Source organism: Pelophylax lessonae (genome assembly GCF_965119305.1).
Source record: "Pelophylax lessonae genome assembly, chromosome: 13".
NCBI classification, from domain to species: domain Eukaryota; kingdom Metazoa; phylum Chordata; class Amphibia; order Anura; family Ranidae; genus Pelophylax; species Pelophylax lessonae.
In genome coordinates, this window is record NC_138780.1 from 22,836,224 (window position 1) to 22,856,603 (window position 20,380).

Consider the following 20,380-nt stretch of genomic DNA (forward strand, 5'->3'; position numbering starts at 1 on the left):
CTTTGCTGAGCTGGCGGACCGGTTGGTCCAGGGGCTGCAGTTTATCTGTGATGCGGATGTTTGACTGCGGCTCCCCTACTTGCTAGGCTCTCGGTTTCGGCAGTGGTCCTTCGGCTTATTTATTGGCTCAAATGCTGGTCTGCGGACCAGACTTCTAAAAAGGCCTTGACTGATCTTCCTTTTCAAGGAGATCACCTGTTTGGAGCTACCCTGGGTGATATCATTTAAAGGTCTCACAGAGGGGAAGAGTACCTTTCTTCTGCAGGCTAGTAAGGGCAAGGACCTTTGTCGTAGACATGGACCATCTTTCTCGGCTCATAAGAAGTTTTTTCGTCCCTCAGGGGCGACTGACAAGGGATCAAAACCTTTCATGGCCCCCTCTGGTGGATCCAAGCAAACTTGGTCTGTCAAGTCGAGCGCGGGCTTTTCCAGAACAGTGGAGAAGGCTCCATCATGAAGGTGCGCCCTCACCCGTATCTTGGTGGGGAGACGTCTTAACTCGTTTCCAGACCCGTGGACTTCCCTGGTACAAGACAAATGGGTCCACAAAGTCATACGGTCTGGCTACAAAATCAAGTTTCGTTCTTACCCTCCAGAAGGATTCTTTGCCTTCTAACTTGCGCCTGTCCCCGGACCGCTTACAGGGTCTTTTTGGGGCACTGCAGGACCTGGTACTTCAAGGGGTGATTGTCCCGGTTCCGACATCAGAACGTTTTCCGGGGTTTTACTCAAACCTGTTTACACTTCCCAGTAAGGTGCGTCCAATTCTTGATCTCAAGGCGCTGAACTGCTTTGTGTGGGCGCAGATGTTCAGAATGGAGTCCGTTTGTACGGTGATGGCATCCCTGCGTCTGGGATTTTTGCATCTATCGACATCAAGGACGATTACCTTCACATGTGCTGGTCACCAGCGCTTCCTCCGCTTTGCCGTGGGAGAGAAGCATTATCAGTTTGTGGCGTTACCCTTTGGTCTCGCCTCCGCTCCTCGGGTCTTCACAAAAGCGTTGGCCCCGGTGCTAGCGTTGTTACGTCAGCGGGGGATCGCGGTATGAGCTACTTGGACGTTCTCCTTTTGCTAGCGCAGTCTCCTACTGCTCTTGTGGAAAACCTGGAGATCACCATACGAACTCTGAGTTTGGCTGGATTCTGAATTTTCAGAAGTCTGCTTTGCTCTGGTTTTGTCCATAAAGCAGGACTATCTGGGTCTGACTCTTGTCTCTGCCTTGCTCAAAGTGCTCCTCCCTCTGGAAAAACTCAAGAATCTGCAGGCTGAAATTCATCTCCTGCTGTCCATCAAATGGTCATCCCTCTGGACTTGCATGCGGCTGCTGGGCCTGATGGTGCCTACCTTCGAGGCGGTTCCATTTGCACAGTTCTTTACAAGGTCCCTGCAAAGGGAGATTCTGGGCAAATGGGACAAGAATCCGCAGTCCCTGGAAATCAGATCCGGCTGAGATGTCCAGTGCGCATTCAATTGGACAACGCCATGCCCGTGGCTTATGTCAATCAACAGGGGGGCACAAGAAGTGTCCTGGCGGCTCTGGAGGTAGCCGGCATTCTAAGGTGGGCAGAGGGGTTCGTTCCAGCCCCCCCGCCATGCACATTCCAGGGGTGGAAAACTGGCAGGCGGATTACCTCAGTCGGAAGGCGTTGGACCAAGGGGAATGCTCCCTTCATCTGGAGCTGTTTCATCAGCTGTGTCTCCAGTGGGGCATCCCCGAGGTGGATCTGTTGGCATCTTGGCTCAACAGAAAGGTGCAGAGGTTTGTGGCACGGTCACGGGGTCCTCTGGTGGACACCACAGGCGCGCTGGTGGCCCCATGGGGTCAGTATCATCTGATTTACGCCTTCCCTCCTTTCAAGCTTCTGCCAAGGCTTCTACGCAGGATCAAGGCAGAAGGGGTTCCGGTCATCTTGGTGGCCCCGGACTTGCCTCGCCAGGTTCAGATACGCCGATCTGGTCCAGCTGGTCGCCGACGTTCCTTGGAAGCTTGCTCTCAGGGAGAATCTGCTGTCCCAATGGCCAATCTTCCATCCTGCTTTACAGTCCCTGGCTTTGAAGGCTTGGCTGTTGAATGCCAGGTGCTGAAGGATAGAGTTTGTCTGACTCGTTGATTCCAACGCTGTTAAAAGCTAGGAAATCTACTTCTAGGGAGATCTACCATCCTACATGGAAGACATACATCGCGCAGTGTGAATCTCTTGGGGTTCATGCTCGCTGCTTTTCGGTGGCTCGGATCTTGACCTTCCTTCAATAGGGGTTTAAGCAGAAACTGGCCTTGAGTACTATCAAGGACCAAGTGTCGGCCTTGGCAATCTTCTTTCAATGTCCCTTGGCCACACACTCCCTGGTGCTTACTTTTCTTCAGGGAGTTCGGCAATTAGCTCCTCCAGTGCGGTCTCTGTTGCCACCTTGGGACCTTAATTTGATGCTCTCAGTCCTCCAGAAGCCTCCTTTTGAGAATTTTTGGGAGATTCCCTTGCTTACGCTGTCTCAGAAAGTGGCCTTTTTGGTGGCTATCACTTCTGCGCGCAGAGTGTAAGAATTGGTGGCCTTATCCTGTCGTTCACCTTACCTGGTGGTTCACAGAGATAAGGTGGTTCCTCGCCCCTGTCCATCATTCATTCCAAGGGTTGCCTCTGATTTTTCATTTGAATGAAGCATTGTATTGCCTCCCCTGTGCCCCAGGCCAAAATACCAAACGGAAATGCTTTGCATGCCTTGGATGTTGTCCGGGCAATTGGGGTGTACCTGGCAGCTACGGAGTCTTTTAGGAAGACTCCCTATTTGTGCTCGCGGATGGGCCTCGGAAAGGGTTGTCCACGTCCTCTATGACCATTTCCAGATGGATCAGACAGATGGTGATATAGGCCTATTCCATCAAGGTTTAGGTTTCTCCTTTCCTTGTCAGGGCGCACTCTACTCGGGCGCTCAGTGCCTCCTGGGCCTTCCGTCATCAAGTGTCAGTGACGCAGGTTTGCAAGGTGGCCACCTGGTTGCTGGTGCACACTTTCACGAAGTTCTATAAAGTGGATGTGTTGGCATCTGAGGATGCTTCTTTTAGCCACAGTGTTTTGCAGGCTGCTGTTTAGAGGACCTTGCACTCTTTGAGGGTGTATTGTTTTTATCAGGTGGGCTCCAGTTGATTTCGTTGAGTGCCTGTTTTACCTGGTTGGCTATTGTTTAGCCTTGGGAATTTTTTCGCTGTTCCCACCCCTCATGTTTAACACTGCTTTGGGACGTCCCAATGGTTAAGAAAATCAGGAGCTGTATCCGTCAATTAATGAAAGAGAAGACGGGTTTTTCGACTGTAAAATCTATTTCTCTGATGTTCATTGGCGGACACAGCACCCACCCCTCTATGGAGTTGTAATTCTTCTGACACTGCTTGTAACAAAACCTGAGTACCTGGCGTAGCCAGACTTTTTTTTTTTCTGCATAGTGCCCTACTTTTTTTAGGGGGCAGCATAACCCAATGGTTAAGAAGACCAGGAGCATCAGAGAAATGGATTTTACGATCAGTAAAAAAATTCCATTTTTTTTTTCTTTTTTCTTTTTTTTTTTTTATCGGATGTTTTATAGCAGAAAACAGTTTTGTTTCTAAATATTTTTTTGGTCTTTTTTTACATTTTTTAGCTCAAAAAATAAAAATACCCATTGATGATCAAATATCATATTTGTGGGGGAAAAAAAGGACATACATTTCGTTTTTGTGTACAGCGTTGCACGACCACGAAATTGTCAGTTAAATTAACGCAGTGCTTTATCGCAAAAAATGGCCTGGTCATAAATGAAGGTAAAGCTTCCAGAGGGTAAGTGAGTAATAGCTTTCATGACCGGATTACTAGGAGTTATTTTAACTGCTTGCCGCCCACTGCATATATACTGCGGAAGGCTGGCTCGGCTGCGCGAATCGCCGTACCTGTACCGCGGGAGCAGTCCTGGGGGCGAGCTAGACAGTGGGGATGCCGATCAACGGGACCAGCGGTACCGATTGCCGCCGGCCACCCACGATCGCTCCCCGCTGAGAGAGAAGAACGGTCAGCTGTTGTAAACACAGCTGACCGTTGTTCTTTCTGAAATGATCAGCGTGCCTGTGATCCTCCTATTTAGGATCACAGGTCTCTATGTTCCATTTCACAAGTCCCTCCCCCATACAGTTAGAAAACACACCCTAGGCCAGTGATGGCGAACCTTGGCACCCCAGATGTTTTGGAACTACATTTCCCATGATGCTCAACTACACTGCAGAGTGTTCCAAAACATCTGGGGTGCTAAAGTTCGCCATCACTGGTCTAGGCTCTCACTTAACCCTTTGATCACCACTGAGTTAACCCCTTCTCTGCCAGTGTCCCTATTACAGTAATAGTGCATATATATAGCACTGATTACTGTAGTAATGTCACTGGTCTCCCCAAAAGTGTCAAAAATGTCAGTCAAGGGTCCGATCTGTCCACTGCAATGTCACAGTCCTGCAAAAAATCGCAGGTCGCCGCCATTGCTAGTAAAAAAAAAATTATATAAATCTTTCCCCTAGTTTGTAGACGAGATAACTTGTCCGCAAACCAATCAAAATACGCTTATTGGGATTTTTTTTTTTACCAAAAATATGTAGCGGAATACAAATTGGCCTTAAAGGATGAAAAAAATTTATTTTATACATTTTTTTGGAATGTTATATAGCACAATGTGAAAAAATATTGTTTTGTTTTTTTTTTCAAAATTGTCGCTCTTTAATTTATAGCGCAATAAATAAAAATCGCAGAGGTGATCGAATACCACCAAAAGAAATCTCTGTTTAAAAAATGTAGATTTTAAATTTTTTTTTTTTGGTAATGTTATATAGCAGATTGTGAAAAATATTGTTTTTTTTTTATTCAAAATTGTTGCTCATTTTTTTGTTTATAGCGCAATAAATAAAAATCGCACAGGTGATCAAATACCACCAAAAGAAAGCTTTATTTGTGAGAAAAAAAGGACATCATTTTTTTTTTTTTGGGGTACAGCGCCGCACGACCGCGCAATTGTCAGTTAACGCAGTGCTGAATAGCAAAAAAATGGCCTGGTCATTAAGGGGGCAAATCCTTCCGGTCCAGAACTGGTTAATGAGCGCTGCATTCATTTTAAAATGATACGTTAACCCTTTCCACTGACGTGCGTCACAGGTCGGCAGCAGCGGGGGGGGGGGGGGTTTACACACACTGCTTGTAAATCTGACTGTTGGCGCCCCCCAATTTTCCTGGGATCCCCTCTCCCACCTGCAGGCCTAGGAAGGTACAGGTAAAGGGAGATCAGCAGTTTCTTACGACGAGTCACCTTACGATATCAACAGTGTGAAAATAGCAACTTGTAGTCTCCATCAGAAGGTGACAACGCATTTAGTAGGCAGGGACGGAGCGTTGTCACCCTATAACAGGAAGTAACATTCGTGGCAGGTCCTTTTTTTTTTTTTTTTTTTAACGAAAGCTGCAGATCTAATCATGCTTTTCAGACTCATTTTAAAGGTAATTAACCACTTGCCGACCGCCGCAAGTAGATATACTGCGGCGGTCAGCCCCCTCAGGCAAAGTGACGTATATAAACGTCACTAGCCTGTGAGGCTCTGGGGAGCGAGCGCGCGCCGCCGGAGGCGCGCTCCCGCGCGGTCACGGACCCCCCCGCGTGTGTGACTGGCGGACCCGATGTCCGCCGGTCACTCGGCGATCGTCGGGGGAGAGGGAGAAAGTCAGGCGGCTAATGTAAACAAGCCACCTGTCATTCTCCTCTGTGTAGAAACACTGATCATACGGTTCTACTATGTAGGACCGTTGATCACTGTTCCTACACCTCAAGCCACGGCCAATCAGTTAGAATCACGCCCCTAGGGACACACACAGCCCCTCCATCTCAAATAAAGTTAACCCCTTCACTACCAGTGTCATTTTACAGTAACAGTGCATATGTATAGCACTGATTACTGCAGTAATGTCACTGGTAACCCCAAAAGTGTCAAAAATGTCAGTCAAGGGTCCGATCTGTCCGCCGCAATGTCACAGTACCGCAAAAAAAATCGCAGATCTCTGCCATTACGCGTTAAAAAAAACAACAAAAATGACAAAAATCTTTCCCTTTGTTAGTAAACGCGATAACTTTTGCGCAAACCAATCAAAATACGCTTTTTGCGATTTTTTTTTTTTTTACCAAACATATGTAGCACAAAACAAATTGGCCGAAAATGTTAAAAAATTTTGATTTTTAAATTTTTTTTTTTGGGGAATTTCATATAAAAAAGTGAAAAATATTGTTATTTTTGCAAAATTGACGCTCCTTTTTTTGTTTATAGCGCATGATCAAAAAATCGCACAGGTGATCAAATACCACCAAAAGAAAGCTCTGTTTGTGGGAAAAAAAGGACGTCAAATTCGTTTAGGTACAGCGTCGCACGACCGTGCAATTGTCCGTTAAAATCACGCAGTGCCGAATCGCAAAATACCCCCTGGTCAGGAAGGGGGTAAAATCTTCCGGGGCTTAAGTGGTTAAAGACAGTGGTGTTTACGTCCTGCTTTCATTTCTTGTCACCCCAGATTTCTCGTCTGGAAAGTCGATCGATCGGACGGACGTCCAAGCGTTGGCTGAACATGGGCTGAACAGTCTGTGAACAAGTTCTTTCCAGAAGGTGCGTGACTCACCGCGGCCTCTCCTTCTGGGAACCAAACGTGTTTTCTCTATTCGGGAACGGTGCGTCCCCGCATTCTGCGCTTCCCCTGAAGCCTCTCGTTGTGAGCGTTGTTTTTTTTTACAGTGGTATGACCGTAGAAACGGGGAGAGCTGCCAACACTTCCACTGTGGCTGCCAGACTTCCCACCTGCCTCTGTGTTGTGTACGGCTGTGTGTGCCAAAGGTAGCGGAATTCTCTGCCACCTCAGCTGCCACTGTGCCAGTACATGGGATGAACTATAGTGAACTCTAAAGCTGAGCTCTGGTCTTCCCTTGTACAGGCTCCTCTTCTAGGCTGCCATTGCTTACTCCGATTTCACTGCACACTGTGAGCTTCTCATAATTAGAAGCTGCAGCAAGTTAGAGAGAGCCTGCCTCATTTGCTGTCTGGAGGACATCCAGCATCATCTAGCGCTTTCCTCCCTAGCTTGTTCCTTTGTCAGACTTTTTCGATTGCGATTCGGCACTGCGTTACTTTAACGGACAATTGCGTGATCGTGCGATGCTGTACCTGAATAAAAATTATGTCCTTTTTTTCCCCACAAACAGAGCTTTCTTTTGGTGGCATTTGATCACCTTTGCGATTTTTTTTTTTTTTTTTTTTTTTTTGCGCTATAAACAAAAAAAGAGCGACAATTCTGAAAAAAAAAAAAAAAAACAATATTTTTCACATTCTGCTATATAACATTCCCAAAAAAAAATCTAAATTTTTTAACATTTTTAGGCCAATTTGTTCTCTGCTACATATTCTTGGTAAAGCGTCTGGGACACTTTTTGCGATTCGGCACTGTGCGAATTTAACTGACAATTGCGCGGTCATGCGATGCCGTACCCAAACGAAATTTACGTCCTTTTTTTCCCACAAACGGAGCTTTCTTTTGGTGATATTTGATCACCTGTGCGATTTTTTACTTTTTGCGCTATAAACAAAAAAATAGCGACAATTTTGAAAAAATAACAATATTTTTCACTTTTTTTTTATATGAAATTCCCCCCCCCCCCCAAAAAAAATTAAAAATCAAATTTTTTTATCATTTTAGGCCAATTTGTTTTCTGCTAAAAAAAATCGCAATAAGCGTATTTTGATTGGTTTGCGCAAAAGTTATTGCGTTTACTAACTACGGGAAAGATTTATGTCATTTTTATTGTAGGTTTTTGTTTTGTTTTTTTTACTAGTAATGGCGGCGATCTGCGATTTTTAGCGGGACTGCAACATTGTGGCGGACAGATCGGACCCCTAACTGACATTTTTGACACTTTTGGGGGGGACCAGTGACATCACTACAGTGATCTGTGCTAAAAATATGCACTGTCACTGTAATAATGACACTGGCAGGGAAGGGGTTAACCCTGTGGGCGATTAAAGGGTTAAATGTGAGCCTAGGGGAGTGATTCTAACTGTATGGGGGCGAGGCTTGTGAAATGATCATAGAGACCTGTGATCCTATATAGAAGGATCACAGGCGCTCTGTGATCATTCCAGAGAGAACGGTTGGCTGTGTTTACAACAGCTGACCGTTCTTCTCTCTCAGCGGTGAGCGATCGCGGGTGTCAGGCGGCAATCGGAGCCGCCTGCTCCGTGCATCGGAGTCCCCACTGCCGAGTGAGGGCGGGAGTGTGCTGCTAGCGGCGCGCGATCGCCCCCTAGCTGAAGGCGCTCGACCGACGTATACCTACGACGGTTTACGCAGGAGGGCCAGCCTGCCGCGGGCGGTCCGAAAGTGGTTAATGTGTCAATGTCACTTCCTGGTATTTATTATACTTTATTATTATATTTTATATTATATTTATATTTATATATATGTTATATTTTATTTATACTTTATTATTATTTATTATACTTTATTATTCACTGAGATTACATTACCCACCCTGGCAACGCCTTCATCTGCGTTTTTTGCTCCAGAATGATGGAGCCATCTTTGTGCAGGTATCATTCAGTGTCACCATCTTCTTCCTGCACTGAGATGTCAGCTCAGGGGGTGACACAGTCATGTAAATCCTCGTGCCTATGCAATTATTATCTGACACAGATCAGCCCCCTGACCTTCTGACTTGCTATGAAGTTACAATGTCCAGTAAGGCCCCTTTCACACTTGTGGGACCTAAAAGTCGCATGATTTTACCGTGATTTTGACTGGACTTGAAGCAATGCCTATGTCTATTGACCTCAAAACGCATTAAAATAGTCCCAAAGCAGTGCAGGGACTACTTTGAAGTCGTTGCGACTTGAAGTAGTAAAGATCTGAACGGTACTCATTGGAAATCATGGAGTATGACTTTTCATGTGACTTTGCAGTCCCAAATCGCAGGACCAGTCGCACAAGAGGGAAAGGGACCTAAGAGTTGATCAGTGGGGGGGGAAGAGACTGAGGAATGTTTCCTCCTGCCTGCAGCAGACTGAGGACATCTCAGCCTGGGATATGTCACTGATTAGAACTCAGGGATTGCTTTTTAGGGGTAAAAGGTGAAGCTTTTCTGAAAAAAATAAAAAATAGTATATGTGTCTTCATGTGAGGAACTTATTCAATCAGTTATAGAAAAATCCACTTTAAGTTTTTTTAAGATAAACCCATAAAGATAATCAGTTTAAAGCAAATATTCTTATCAATGTTTGTTACTATTTTAAGGCTTAGTCCACTCAAAACTGATATTTCTGGTTTTACTGGACGCTGGAGATTTAAACCACCAGTTTCCTAGAACTGTACGCATGCTGTGCCCATTATGAGGGGTTCTCCCCATCCCTGTGCTGAGTTCCCAGGTCTGTACACCTGCTGTGCCCATTTTGAGGGGTTCCCACCATCCCTGTGCTGAGTTCCTGGGTCTGTACACCTGCTGTGCCCATTATGGGGGGTTCCCACCATCCCTGTGCTGAGTTCCCAGGTCTGTACACCGGCTGTGCCCATTATGAGGGGTTCCCACCATCCTTGTGCTGATTTCCCGGGTCTGTACACCCGCTGTGCCCATTATGAGAGGTTCCCACCATCCCTGCACTGAGTTCCCAGGTCTGTACACCCGCTGTGCTGAGTTCCCAGGGTTCCCACCATCCCTGTGCTGAGTTCCCAGGTCTGTACACCCGCTGTGCCCATTATGAGAGGTTCCCACCATCCCTGCACTGAGTTCCCAGGTCTGTACACCCGCTGTGCTGAGTTCCCAGGGTTCCCACCATCCCTGTGCTGAGTTCCCAGGTCTGTACACCCGCTGTGCCCATTATGAGAGGTTCCCACCATCCCTGCACTGAGTTCCCAGGTCTGTACACCCGCTGTGCCCATTATGAGGGGTTCCCACCATCCCTGTGCTGAGTTCCCAGGTCTGTACACCGGCTGTGCCCATTATGAGAGGTTCCCACCATCCCTGTGCTGAGATCCTGGGTCTGTACACCCGCTGTGCCCATTATAAGGGGTTCCCACCATCCCTGCACTAAGTTCCCAGGTCTGTACACCCGCTGTGCCCATTATGTGGGGTTCCCACCATCCCTGTGCTGAGTTCCCAGGTCTGTACACCGGCTGTGCCCATTATGTGGGGTTCCCACCATCCCTGTGCTGAGTTCCCAGGTCTGTACACCCGCTGTGCCCATTATGAGGAGTTCCCACCATCCCTGTGCTGAGATCCTGGGTCTGTACACCTGCTGTGCCGATTATGAGGGGTTCCCACCATCACTATGCTGAGCTCCCAGGTCTGTACACCTGCTGTGCTGGAGTGTCCAAGACGTGTTTCGTCCCAGGGGACGTCATCAAAGGGCTGGTTGATGGCCTCATCTATTGCAGTGCTGAGAGGGGTCTGTACACCTACTGGGCTCATTATGAGAGGTTCCCACCATCCCTGTACGGCGTTCCGAGTCTGTACACCTGATTTGCCCATTATGAGGGGTTCCCATCATCCCTGTGCTGAATTCCCGGGTCTGTACACCTGCTGTGCCCATTATGAGGAGCATCTTAAATCTCACCAGGCGCTGAAGAGGACCTGTCTTCTCGATGGAAGACTTTGAGTGTTTTAGTAGAAGCATTAGACAGCACCAGAGAGAAAAGCTGCACCCTGCTGACATCGGTGCCCCCTCCAATATCACCCACTGATCTGCAGCAGTTACGGAAAGGAAAAGCGGGTTTCTCACAAACTATGACTCCACATAAACACAGCGCCCCCTCCTAGTGCCAAGCCCTTCCTAGACTGAGCCATACATGCCTTCAGCTGTCACAGATCTGATGGTCACATGAACATAAAAGGATCGCTGTCTGACTGTGGGGAGGCAAGGGAGGAGTTGTTTTCTCATTTTTGGAAACAACTTTTTTTATTTTTTTTTGAGCCACGCCAAAACAAGAACTGAGAAAGTGAAGAACATAATAAGAAAGAGGAAGCGGTATTGTTCTGGAGTTCACAGTACATGTGAAAGCAGACAGACGGGATGATTGTGGTTGAGGGTTTCTAAAGCCTAAGTTTAATCTGCTCATAATTTGCCTTCCCTGTTTCCTCTTTTTTCCTTCTAATGATATTTTTACCTTTTTTTTTTTTTCATGACATACTTTATTTTAGACTTAGAGATGTCATCACTGGGTCTTTGTGCTTCTCTGTGCAATGCAGGCAGATTATGGCTGGTGGAAAGGCCGGTGTTCTGTCAGAATACCATACCCTATCAGAATTCCATACCTCCTGTCATTTCCAGTTGCGGATCAGCTGTGGCTTCGTCATGAATCAGCTGTAGCCGCGTCACAAGTTCTACTGCGCATGCGCAGAATAGGTAGGGCATTTTGATAACATGGTAAGGGTCAGGCAAAAGTCCTAGTGTGCATGCGTACCAACGGGTCGGGCAGCGGGGTCTCTGATAACAAACATCCATCCAATTTCCATGGCCCACACTGCGCCGAGCCGACACTGCGCCCAGCCGACACTGCAGCGACCCGGCAATCCGATCTCCATGCCCCACACTGCGTCGACCCGACAATTAGACAGTGGGCGTGCGCGTGTGGGTAGGCAATAGGATTTTCCCATTGTCGGCTCAGCCCAGTGTATGCCATGGAGATCGGATGGAAGTTTGTTACAAGAGATGCCGCTACCTGAACCGTTGGTGCGCATGCGCCCGCTCATGCGCAGTAGGACTTTTGCCTCACCCCCTTACGATGTTATCAAAATTCCCTACCGATTCCGCGTATGTGCAGTAGGACGTGTTGACGCGGCTACAGCTGGTGCATGACGAGCCTGCACCGGAAATGACGTAGGTAGAGAAATCTGATGGGGTAGGGTTTTCTGATAGAACACCGGAAGGGGGCTCTATGAAGATTGCTTAACCACTCGAGAACCACCCACCATACAGGGCGGCCACTCTGCGCCAGATCTCGTACCTAGTATGTGATCTGACACTTCTGGGTCTGGGGCGTGCGCACGTGCCGCCGGCGACCCGCACAGCGGGAGCCCAGCGGCGCGTACCCCGGACTCGATGTCCGCCAGCACCCACCGATTACACAGGCAGAAGGACAATCTGATACTGGCAGAAGGGAAGGTATTCATCCTGTGTCTCTGCAAAGCAGGAACGCTGATCTTTTTCCTTCCCCTAGTTAACCTCTTGCCGACCGCCCACCGTAGTATTACTGCGGCAGGGCAGATCGGCTGCGCAAAATCACGTTTAGACACAGCAGGAGGCGGGCCGCGGGAGAAGCATCATGGGAAATGTAGTTCCAAGACATCTGGGGTGCCAAGATTCACCATCGCTGCTCTAGGGTCTCTGCTAAAAAAAAATATATATATGTGTATGTATGTATGTATGTATGTGTGTATATATATATATATATATATATATATATATATATATATATATATGTGTATGTATGTATGTGTATATATATATATATATATATATATATATATGTATGTATGTATGTATGTATATGTGTATATATATATATATATATAATGTTTGTGGATTCGAAAAAAACTTTCTAGCAAAAAATACTGATTTTAACTTGTAAATAACAAATGTCATAAAATAGGCCCGGTCCTTAGATGGTTAAAGGGAAACTGTCACCTTGCACATTCCTGATAAGACCCCCTTCCCCACCCTGTGGCCAAATAAGACCATTGTGAGCATCCCCGCCCCTTTGTTTATGTGCAGTTGGGCAGGGAATGTCCCGGGCGCAGCTGATTGGCTCAGAAATGACAGTTGCCGAACCCAAGCTCGTCACTACTGCTGACTTTTCTTTTGACTTTTCCTGACCTGCCTACTTTCACAGGTCAGCGATAGGAAAGTACAGTAACCAGGAAGTCAATACGAAAGCCAGGCAATTGGCATTTTCCAAATTGAAAGTAAAAATACGGATAAGTGACAGTTCAAGAGAGGTGACTCGTTGACAATGTACAGTTTATAGATCTGTAGGTGTGTTCAGTGGGTGTGTGTGTGTGCTGGTTGCATACCTGAGAGGTCAGGAGGAGTGCGCCCGTATTTACACTTTGCGCACATGATCGCCTCTCTATCAGCAGAGGCGTTTTTTACTTTCTCTGTGACCTCTGTGAAAGTTACATAGCACATTGTTGTCACAGAGGTGACAAGGAAGATGAAGTGATCTCTACCGTAAAGTCAACATTTAGGTTGTGTCCCCTGACAGGGCGCTACACTAAAGAGCAAAAGCTGCCCTGTTGGGTGATGGTACGTGAGCGTGACCTGGGAATAAAAGAAGATACAGTGGATATAAGAAGTCTACACACCCCTGTTAAAATATCAGGTTTCTGTGATGTACAAAAATGAGACAAAGATAAATCATTTCAGAACTTTTTCCCCACCTTAAATGTGACCTAAAAACTGTACAACTCAGTTAAACAACAAACTGAAATCTTTAAGGTGGGGGGGAAGTTAGAAAAAAAAAAAAAAACCTAAAAAAATATGTGGTTGCATAAGTGTGCACACCCTCTTATAACTGGGGATGTAGCTGTGTTCAAAATTAACCTTCTGGCGACCGCGCTATAGCCGAAAGGCAGCTACAGCGCGGACCTAAATTGCAGAGAGGGCGTACATTGACGTCCTCCCATGTATGAGCGGCCTGCGCGGGCGCGACCGGCTCGCTCTGTGATTAGGGAGTCCATGAGACTCACAGATCGGAGTAAGGGGGGGCGATCCCGCCGCCCCCTTACCACGTGATCAGCTGTCAGCCAATGACATTCCACCAGTGCCCACTAGTGCCACCTACCAGTGTCCACCAGCGCGATCTACCAGTGCCACCTATCAGTGCCAATCAGCACCCCATCATAAGTGTCATCTACCAGTGCCTATCATTGCCCATCAGTGCCACCTAATAATGGCCATCAGTGCCCATGAGTGCTGCCTATTAGTGCACTTCTGCGCCACCTATCAGTGCCCTTCAGTGCCACTCATCAGTGCTGCCTTATCAGTGCTACCTTATCAGTGCCCATCAGTGCAGCCTAACAGTGCAGCCTTTCAGGGCCCATCAGTGCTACCTCCTCAGCGCACATCAGTGAAGGAGAAAAGCTACCTGTTTGCAAACATAATACAATTTTTGGTCTTTTTTTGTTTGTTTAGAAAACAATAAAAACCCCAGTAGTGATTAAATACTACCAAAAGAAAGCTCGATTTGTTTGAAGGAAATGCTAAAAATGTCATTTGGGTACAGTGTTGCATGACCGCGCAATTGTCATTCAAAGTGCGACAGCGCTGAAAGCTGAAAATTGGCCTGGGCAGGAGGGGGATTTAAGTGCCCAGTAGGCAAGTGGTTAAGCAATCACATTCAAACTCATGTTTGAATGTGATAGAAGTCAGTTAACACCTGCCCTCATTTAAAGTGCCTCTAATTAACCCCAAATAAAGTTCAGCTGTTCTAGTAGGTCTTTCCTGACATTTTCTTAGTCGCATCTCACTGCAAAAGCCATGGTCTGCAGAGAGCTTCCAAAGCATCAGAGGGATCTCATTGTTAAAACGTATTAGTCAGGAGAAGGGTACAAAATAATTTCCCAGGCATTAGATATACCATGGAACACAGTGAAGACAGTCATCATCAAGGGGAGAAAATATGGCACAACCGTGAGATCACCAAGAACTGGACGTCCCTCCAAAATTGATGAAAAGACAAGAAGAAAAGTGGTCAGGGAGGCTGCCAAGAGGCCTACAGCAACATTAAAGGAGCTGCAGGAATATCTGGCAAGTACTGGCTGTGTGGTACATGTGACCACAATCCTCCGTATTCTTCATATGTCTGGGCTATGGGGTAGAGTGGCAAGACGGAAGCCTTTTCTTATGAAGAAAAAACATCCAAGCCCGGCTAAATTTTGCAAAAACACATCTGAAGTCTCCCAAAATCATATGGGAAAATGTTTTATGGTCTGATGAAGCCATGTTTGAACTTTTTGGCCATAATTCCAAAAGATATGTTTGGCGAAAAAACAACACTGCACATCACCAAAAGCACACCATACCCACTGTGAAGCATGGTGGTGGCAGAATCATGCTTTGGGGCTGTTTTTCTTCAGCTGGAACAGGGGCCTTAGTCAAGGTAGAGGGAATTATGAACAGTTCCAAATGCCAGTCAATATTGGCACAAAACATTCAGGCTTCTGCTAGTAAACTGAACATGAAGAGGAACTTCATCTTTCAGCATGAGAACGACCCAAAGCATACATCCAAATCAATAAAGGAATAGCTTCACCAGATTTAAAGTTTTGGAATTGCCCAGCCAGAGCCCAGACCTGAATCCAATTGAAAATCTGTGGGGTGATGTGAAGAGGGCTGTGCACAGGAGTTGCCCTCGCAATCTGACAGATTTTGAGTGTTTTTGCAAAGAAGAGCGGGCAAATATGTGCCATGCTGATAGACTCCTACCCAAAAACACTGAGTGCTGTAATAAAAATCCCACAAATGCTTCAACAAAGTATTAGTTGAAGGGTGTGCACACTTATGCAACCATATTATTTTCGTGTTTTATCTTTACTTCCCTGCACCTAAAATATTTCAGTTTGTTGTTTAACTGAAATGTACAGTTTATAGGTCAGGTTAAAGGTGTAAAAAGGTCTGAAAAGATTTATCTTTGCCTTATTTTTTTACACCACAGGAACCTGACATTTTTCAAGGGGTGTGTAGAAATTTTCTATACACTGTAGCTAGCATTAGGAAACCGTCCTATATTCAGGCAGCCAATTATCGGCCAAAGATTTCCCTGTCTCAATGAGTAGAGGGAAGGAGGAAGTAGAAGAAGAAATCATAGGCTATAAGCAAATGAGGGTGCTGAGTTTTACTTGGCAACAAGATCCTGCGTTTAAGTTGACCAGATGATGTAATGTGTACATGCATACAAGCATACTTTAATGATGCAGCCTTGGTTGCTGCCCAGCACCTACGACGCCTATAGTCCTGTGTTAGGACACTGCCTGGCTTCATTTCTAGGACTTAAGTGGCTATTGCCATCAAGCATTGATCATTTCTAGGACGCAATCAACTTTTGTTGTCCAGTGTCCTTAGTTGCTAGGATGCAGGCGGCTATTGCTGTCCAGTGTCCTTAGTTGCTAGGATGCAGGCAGATCTTGCTGCCTAGAGTCCTATGTTGTTAGGGTGCAGATGGCTTATGCTGTCTAGCATCCTTCATTGTTAGGACTTAGGTAGCTATAGCCACCTAGTGTGCATTATTTCTAGGACGCAGGCGACTAATATTGCCCAGTGTCCTTAGTTGCTAGGATGCAGGCTGCTATTGTTGTCCAGTGTCCTTAGTTGCTAGGATGCAGGCAGATCTTGCTGCCTAGAGTCCTATGTTGTTAGGGTGCAGATGGCTTATGCTTTCTAGCATCCTTCATTGTTAGGACTTAGGTAGCTATAGCCACCTAGTGTGCATTATTTCTAGGACACAGTCAACTTTTGTTGCCCAGTGTCCTTAGTTGCTAGGATGCAGGCGGCTATTGCTGTCCAGTGTCCCTAGTTGCTAGGATGCAGGCAGATCTTGCTGCCTAGAGTCCTATGTTGTTAGGGCGCAGATGGCTTATGGTGTCTAGCATCCTTCATTGTTAGGACTTAAAGCGGAGTTCCACCCTTGGATTTTTTTTTTTTTTTTAAATACCCCCGGGACAGTCAGGGCTAGTGCATTCCACAATGGCTAGCCCCTGATCTGTCCCGGGTTGCACTTACCTGTTAGGACAAATACTTACCTTGAAAACGTCTTGTCCAGCGCTGCCATCTCAGATGTGGGCAGCTTGAAGCCAGCGATATCCCCTTCGGGGTCCTCTTCCGCCTTCTTCGGTCCCACGATGCCCTGCGCCGGCCCCGACGTCACTTCCGGGTCGCGCGCGTCATCCCTCCACAGCTTCTGGGCATGCCCAGAAGCTGTTTAGAAGGGGATGACGCGCCTGCCCCGGAACTGACGTCGGGGCCGGTGCAGTGCATTGATTCCTGGGAGCGATGACGTTCAGCTCCCAGGAATCATTGCAGAGCCAGGAAGTGACGACGGGCCGCGGCCGAGGAAGGAGGAAGAAGGAAGTAAGGTAAGTATATTTTCTTCGCTATGAGGTAAGTAAAAAAAAAAAATAATGCGATTATCCATTTCTTTTTCAGGTGACCCGGAGCGAGAAGATGGAGGTAAGTATAAAATTAGGGTGGAACTCCACTTTAAGTGGCTATAGCCACCTAGTGTGCATTATTACTAGGACGCAGGCGACTAATATTGCCCAGTGTCCTTAGTTGCTAGGATGCAGGCGGCTATTGCAGTGTCCAGTGTACTTAGTTGCTAGGATGGAGGCAGATCTTCCTTTTTAGCATACATTTTCTAAATGTAATGGCATCTGGTATATTGTTCATCTGAAAGGTTTACTTGAAAGGCGCATTACAGATGAGGGACAGTTCAGGTGACTTAGTGACAATATACCGTTTATACACTGCCTGGTCAAATAAAAAGTTGCCACCAAAAAAACAAAAAAGGTTACGCAATCTAATATTTTGTTGGCTTTGATTACGGCACGCATTCGCTGTGACATTGTTTAGATAAGCTTCTGTAATGTCACAAGATTTATTTCCATCCAGTGTTGCATTCATTTATCACCAAGATCTTGTATTGATGATGGGAGAGTCAGATTACTGCGCAAATCCTTCTCCAGCACATCCCAAAGATTCTCAATGGGGTTAAGTTCTGGACTCTATTGTGGCCGATCCATGTGTGAAAATTATGTCTCATGCTCCCGGAACCACTCTTTCACAATTTGATCCCGATAAATCCTGGCATTGTCATCTTGGAATAATGCCCGTGCCATCAGGGAAGAAATAATCCATTGAAGGAATAACCTGGTCATTCAGTATATTCAGGTAGTCAGCTGACCTCATTCTTTGGGCACATGCAGTAACTATCCAAAAGGATAGTTACTGCATGCTTAGTTTAGTTAGTTGCTTAGTTAATTCCAGGTGGCGACTTATTTTTTTGGCCAGGCAGTGTATATCTGCAGGCGTGTTCGATGCGTGGCTCCTTACGCCTTGCATCTTTCGTTGCTAGGACTTAAGTGCCTATTGCCGCCTAGAGTTCTTTGTTGCTAGGATGCAGGCGACTAATGTCACCCAGTGTCCTTTGTTGCAAGGATGCAGGTGGCTATAGATACCTAGCATCCTTTGTTGCTGAGACGCAGGCAGATGTTGCCATCTAGCATCCTTCGTTGCTAGGACACATGGGACTACTGCTGCCCTTAGTGTCTTTAGTTAAGATGTAGATCCTGCATCCTAGTGTCCTTTGTTGCTAGGACACACGAAACTACTGCAGCCCTTGGTGACTTTAGTTAAGATGTAGATCCTGCAGCCTAGTGACCTTTGTTGCTAGGACACACGGGACTACTGTTGCCCTTAGTTTCTTTAGTTAAGATGCAGATAGATCCTGCAGCCTAGTGTCCTTTGTTGCTAGGACACACGGTGCTACTACTGCTGCCCTTAGTGTCTTTAGTTAAGATGCAGGTAGATCCTGCAGCCTAGTGTCCTTTGTTGCTAGGAAGCAGGCAGATCCTGGCACCTAGCATCCTTTTTACAGCTGTTGCCACCCAGTATCCTATGGGCCTGGGACACCATCCAGCATCCTTCTTTGCTAGGACACACACGACTATTGCTGCACAGTGTCCTTAGGGTCTTTTGTTAAGAAGCAGGCAGATCTTGCTGCCTAGCGTCCTTCGTTGCTAGGAAGCAGCCAGGTATTGCCACTTAGCATCCTTTTTACAGCTGTTGCCACCCAGTGTCATATGAGCCTGGAATGTAAGCAGATGCCGTCCAGCGTCCTTCGTTGCTAGGACACACACGAATATTGCTGCACAGCGTCCTTAGTGTCTTTCGTAAGGATACAGGCAGATCTTGCTGCCTAGCGTCCTTCGTTGCTAGGAAGCAGGCGGATATTGCCACCTAGCATCCTTTTTCCAGCTGTTGAAACCCAGCATCCTCTGTTGCTGGGACGCAGGTGGATGTTGCCGCCTAGCATCTTTTTCGTTGCTAGGATGCAGGTATCTCCTTCTGCCTTGCATCTTTCGTTAACAGAGGTTAAGGGGGAGATTTACTAAAACTTGAGCACTCAGAATCTGGTGCAGCTATGCATGGCAGCCAATCAGCTTCTAACTTCAGCTTGTTCAGTTAAGCTTTGACAATAAAACCTGGAAGCTGATTGGTTTCTGTGCAGAGCTGCACTAGATTTTGCACTCTCCAGTTTTAGTAAATCTCCCCCTTAGTAACTATTGCTGTATGGCGTCTTTCATTGCAAAGACGCAGGCAGCTCCTGATGCCTACTGTCTTTCGGCATAATCGTAGCGTTACAGATAAACCAGTATGCTGGGAGGTCACATACTTTACATACAAGCGACTTTAGCCTCTCTCTTAGCAAAATTAAAATTGCTCCCTCCTAATCTCGCAAGCTGCGCTTTGCACTTAACCCCTTCTTTACCAGCCCACCCGCACACATCACAAGCCAAAAGGAAGGGCAGAGTAAAGGATTAAACAGAAGCCCCTGCAGACGTTCTCTGCTGAGGATTACAAGGGGGGATTCTGGCCCCAAATAGCATCTGCAACAAACCAATTCCTAATGAGGGATTACACAAAAACTTATCGTCTAATGACCCCTCCCTGTGACACCCGCCCTGTCAGCTGGGAACTCAGCTCATACACAAGTAGGGTTGTCATACTTTTTCCAGTCCGCTGATTTTCTGTATAATCCAAAAAATATTTTAAAAGCATCCACTACCAAAACATTTTTTTGTTGTTTTAGATACATTGGCGATGAGTAAGAACCTCTGTTGGGCGTCTATAGCTGTCATCCTCTCTATTTTTAGTTTACACAATAGTGTTGCAAAACACTCATACGGTTTTGTACCCAAACATCGAAGTATCTCAATCTTGTTATAATATGATAGAATTCAATCAAACCTGTGATCCATGTGTTATTGCTATACCCAGCCTTGCAACCGGCCCTGTAGCCACTAGCCCACCAGGCAGTAATTAAGTTTATGCACGTGGGCGTATGATTTTTCATCAGATCTTGCTGACCGTTCCTGCCGCCTATCTTCCTCTGTTGTTAGGATGCAGGTGGCTCTTGCTGCCTAGTGTCTTTCATTGGTAGGATGCAGGTGGCTCTTGCTGCCTAGCTTCCTTCATTGGTAGGATGCAGATGGCTTCTCTTGCATAGCATCCTTGGTTGCTAGGAAGCAGGTGGTTCTTGTCGCCTAGTGTCCTTTGTTTTAAGGAAGTAGGTGGTT

At 46.5% G+C, this 20,380-nt stretch overlaps 1 protein-coding gene across 2 annotated transcripts in view; it reads right to left on the bottom strand.

The window, feature by feature from the left end:
* Nucleotides 1-20,380, bottom strand: part of MTMR11 (myotubularin related protein 11) — a 113,236-nt gene that overhangs the window by 73,427 nt on the left and 19,429 nt on the right. The window contains exon 1 of one of the 2 annotated variants that reach the window (XM_082242758.1): nt 6,670-6,744. The exons of the other annotated variant lie outside the window; for it this stretch is intronic. The gene's annotated coding sequence lies outside the window, so the exon portion shown is untranslated. Of the gene's footprint in view, nt 1-6,669; nt 6,745-20,380 lie in introns of those variants that run through there. 2 annotated transcript variants of the gene reach the window in all.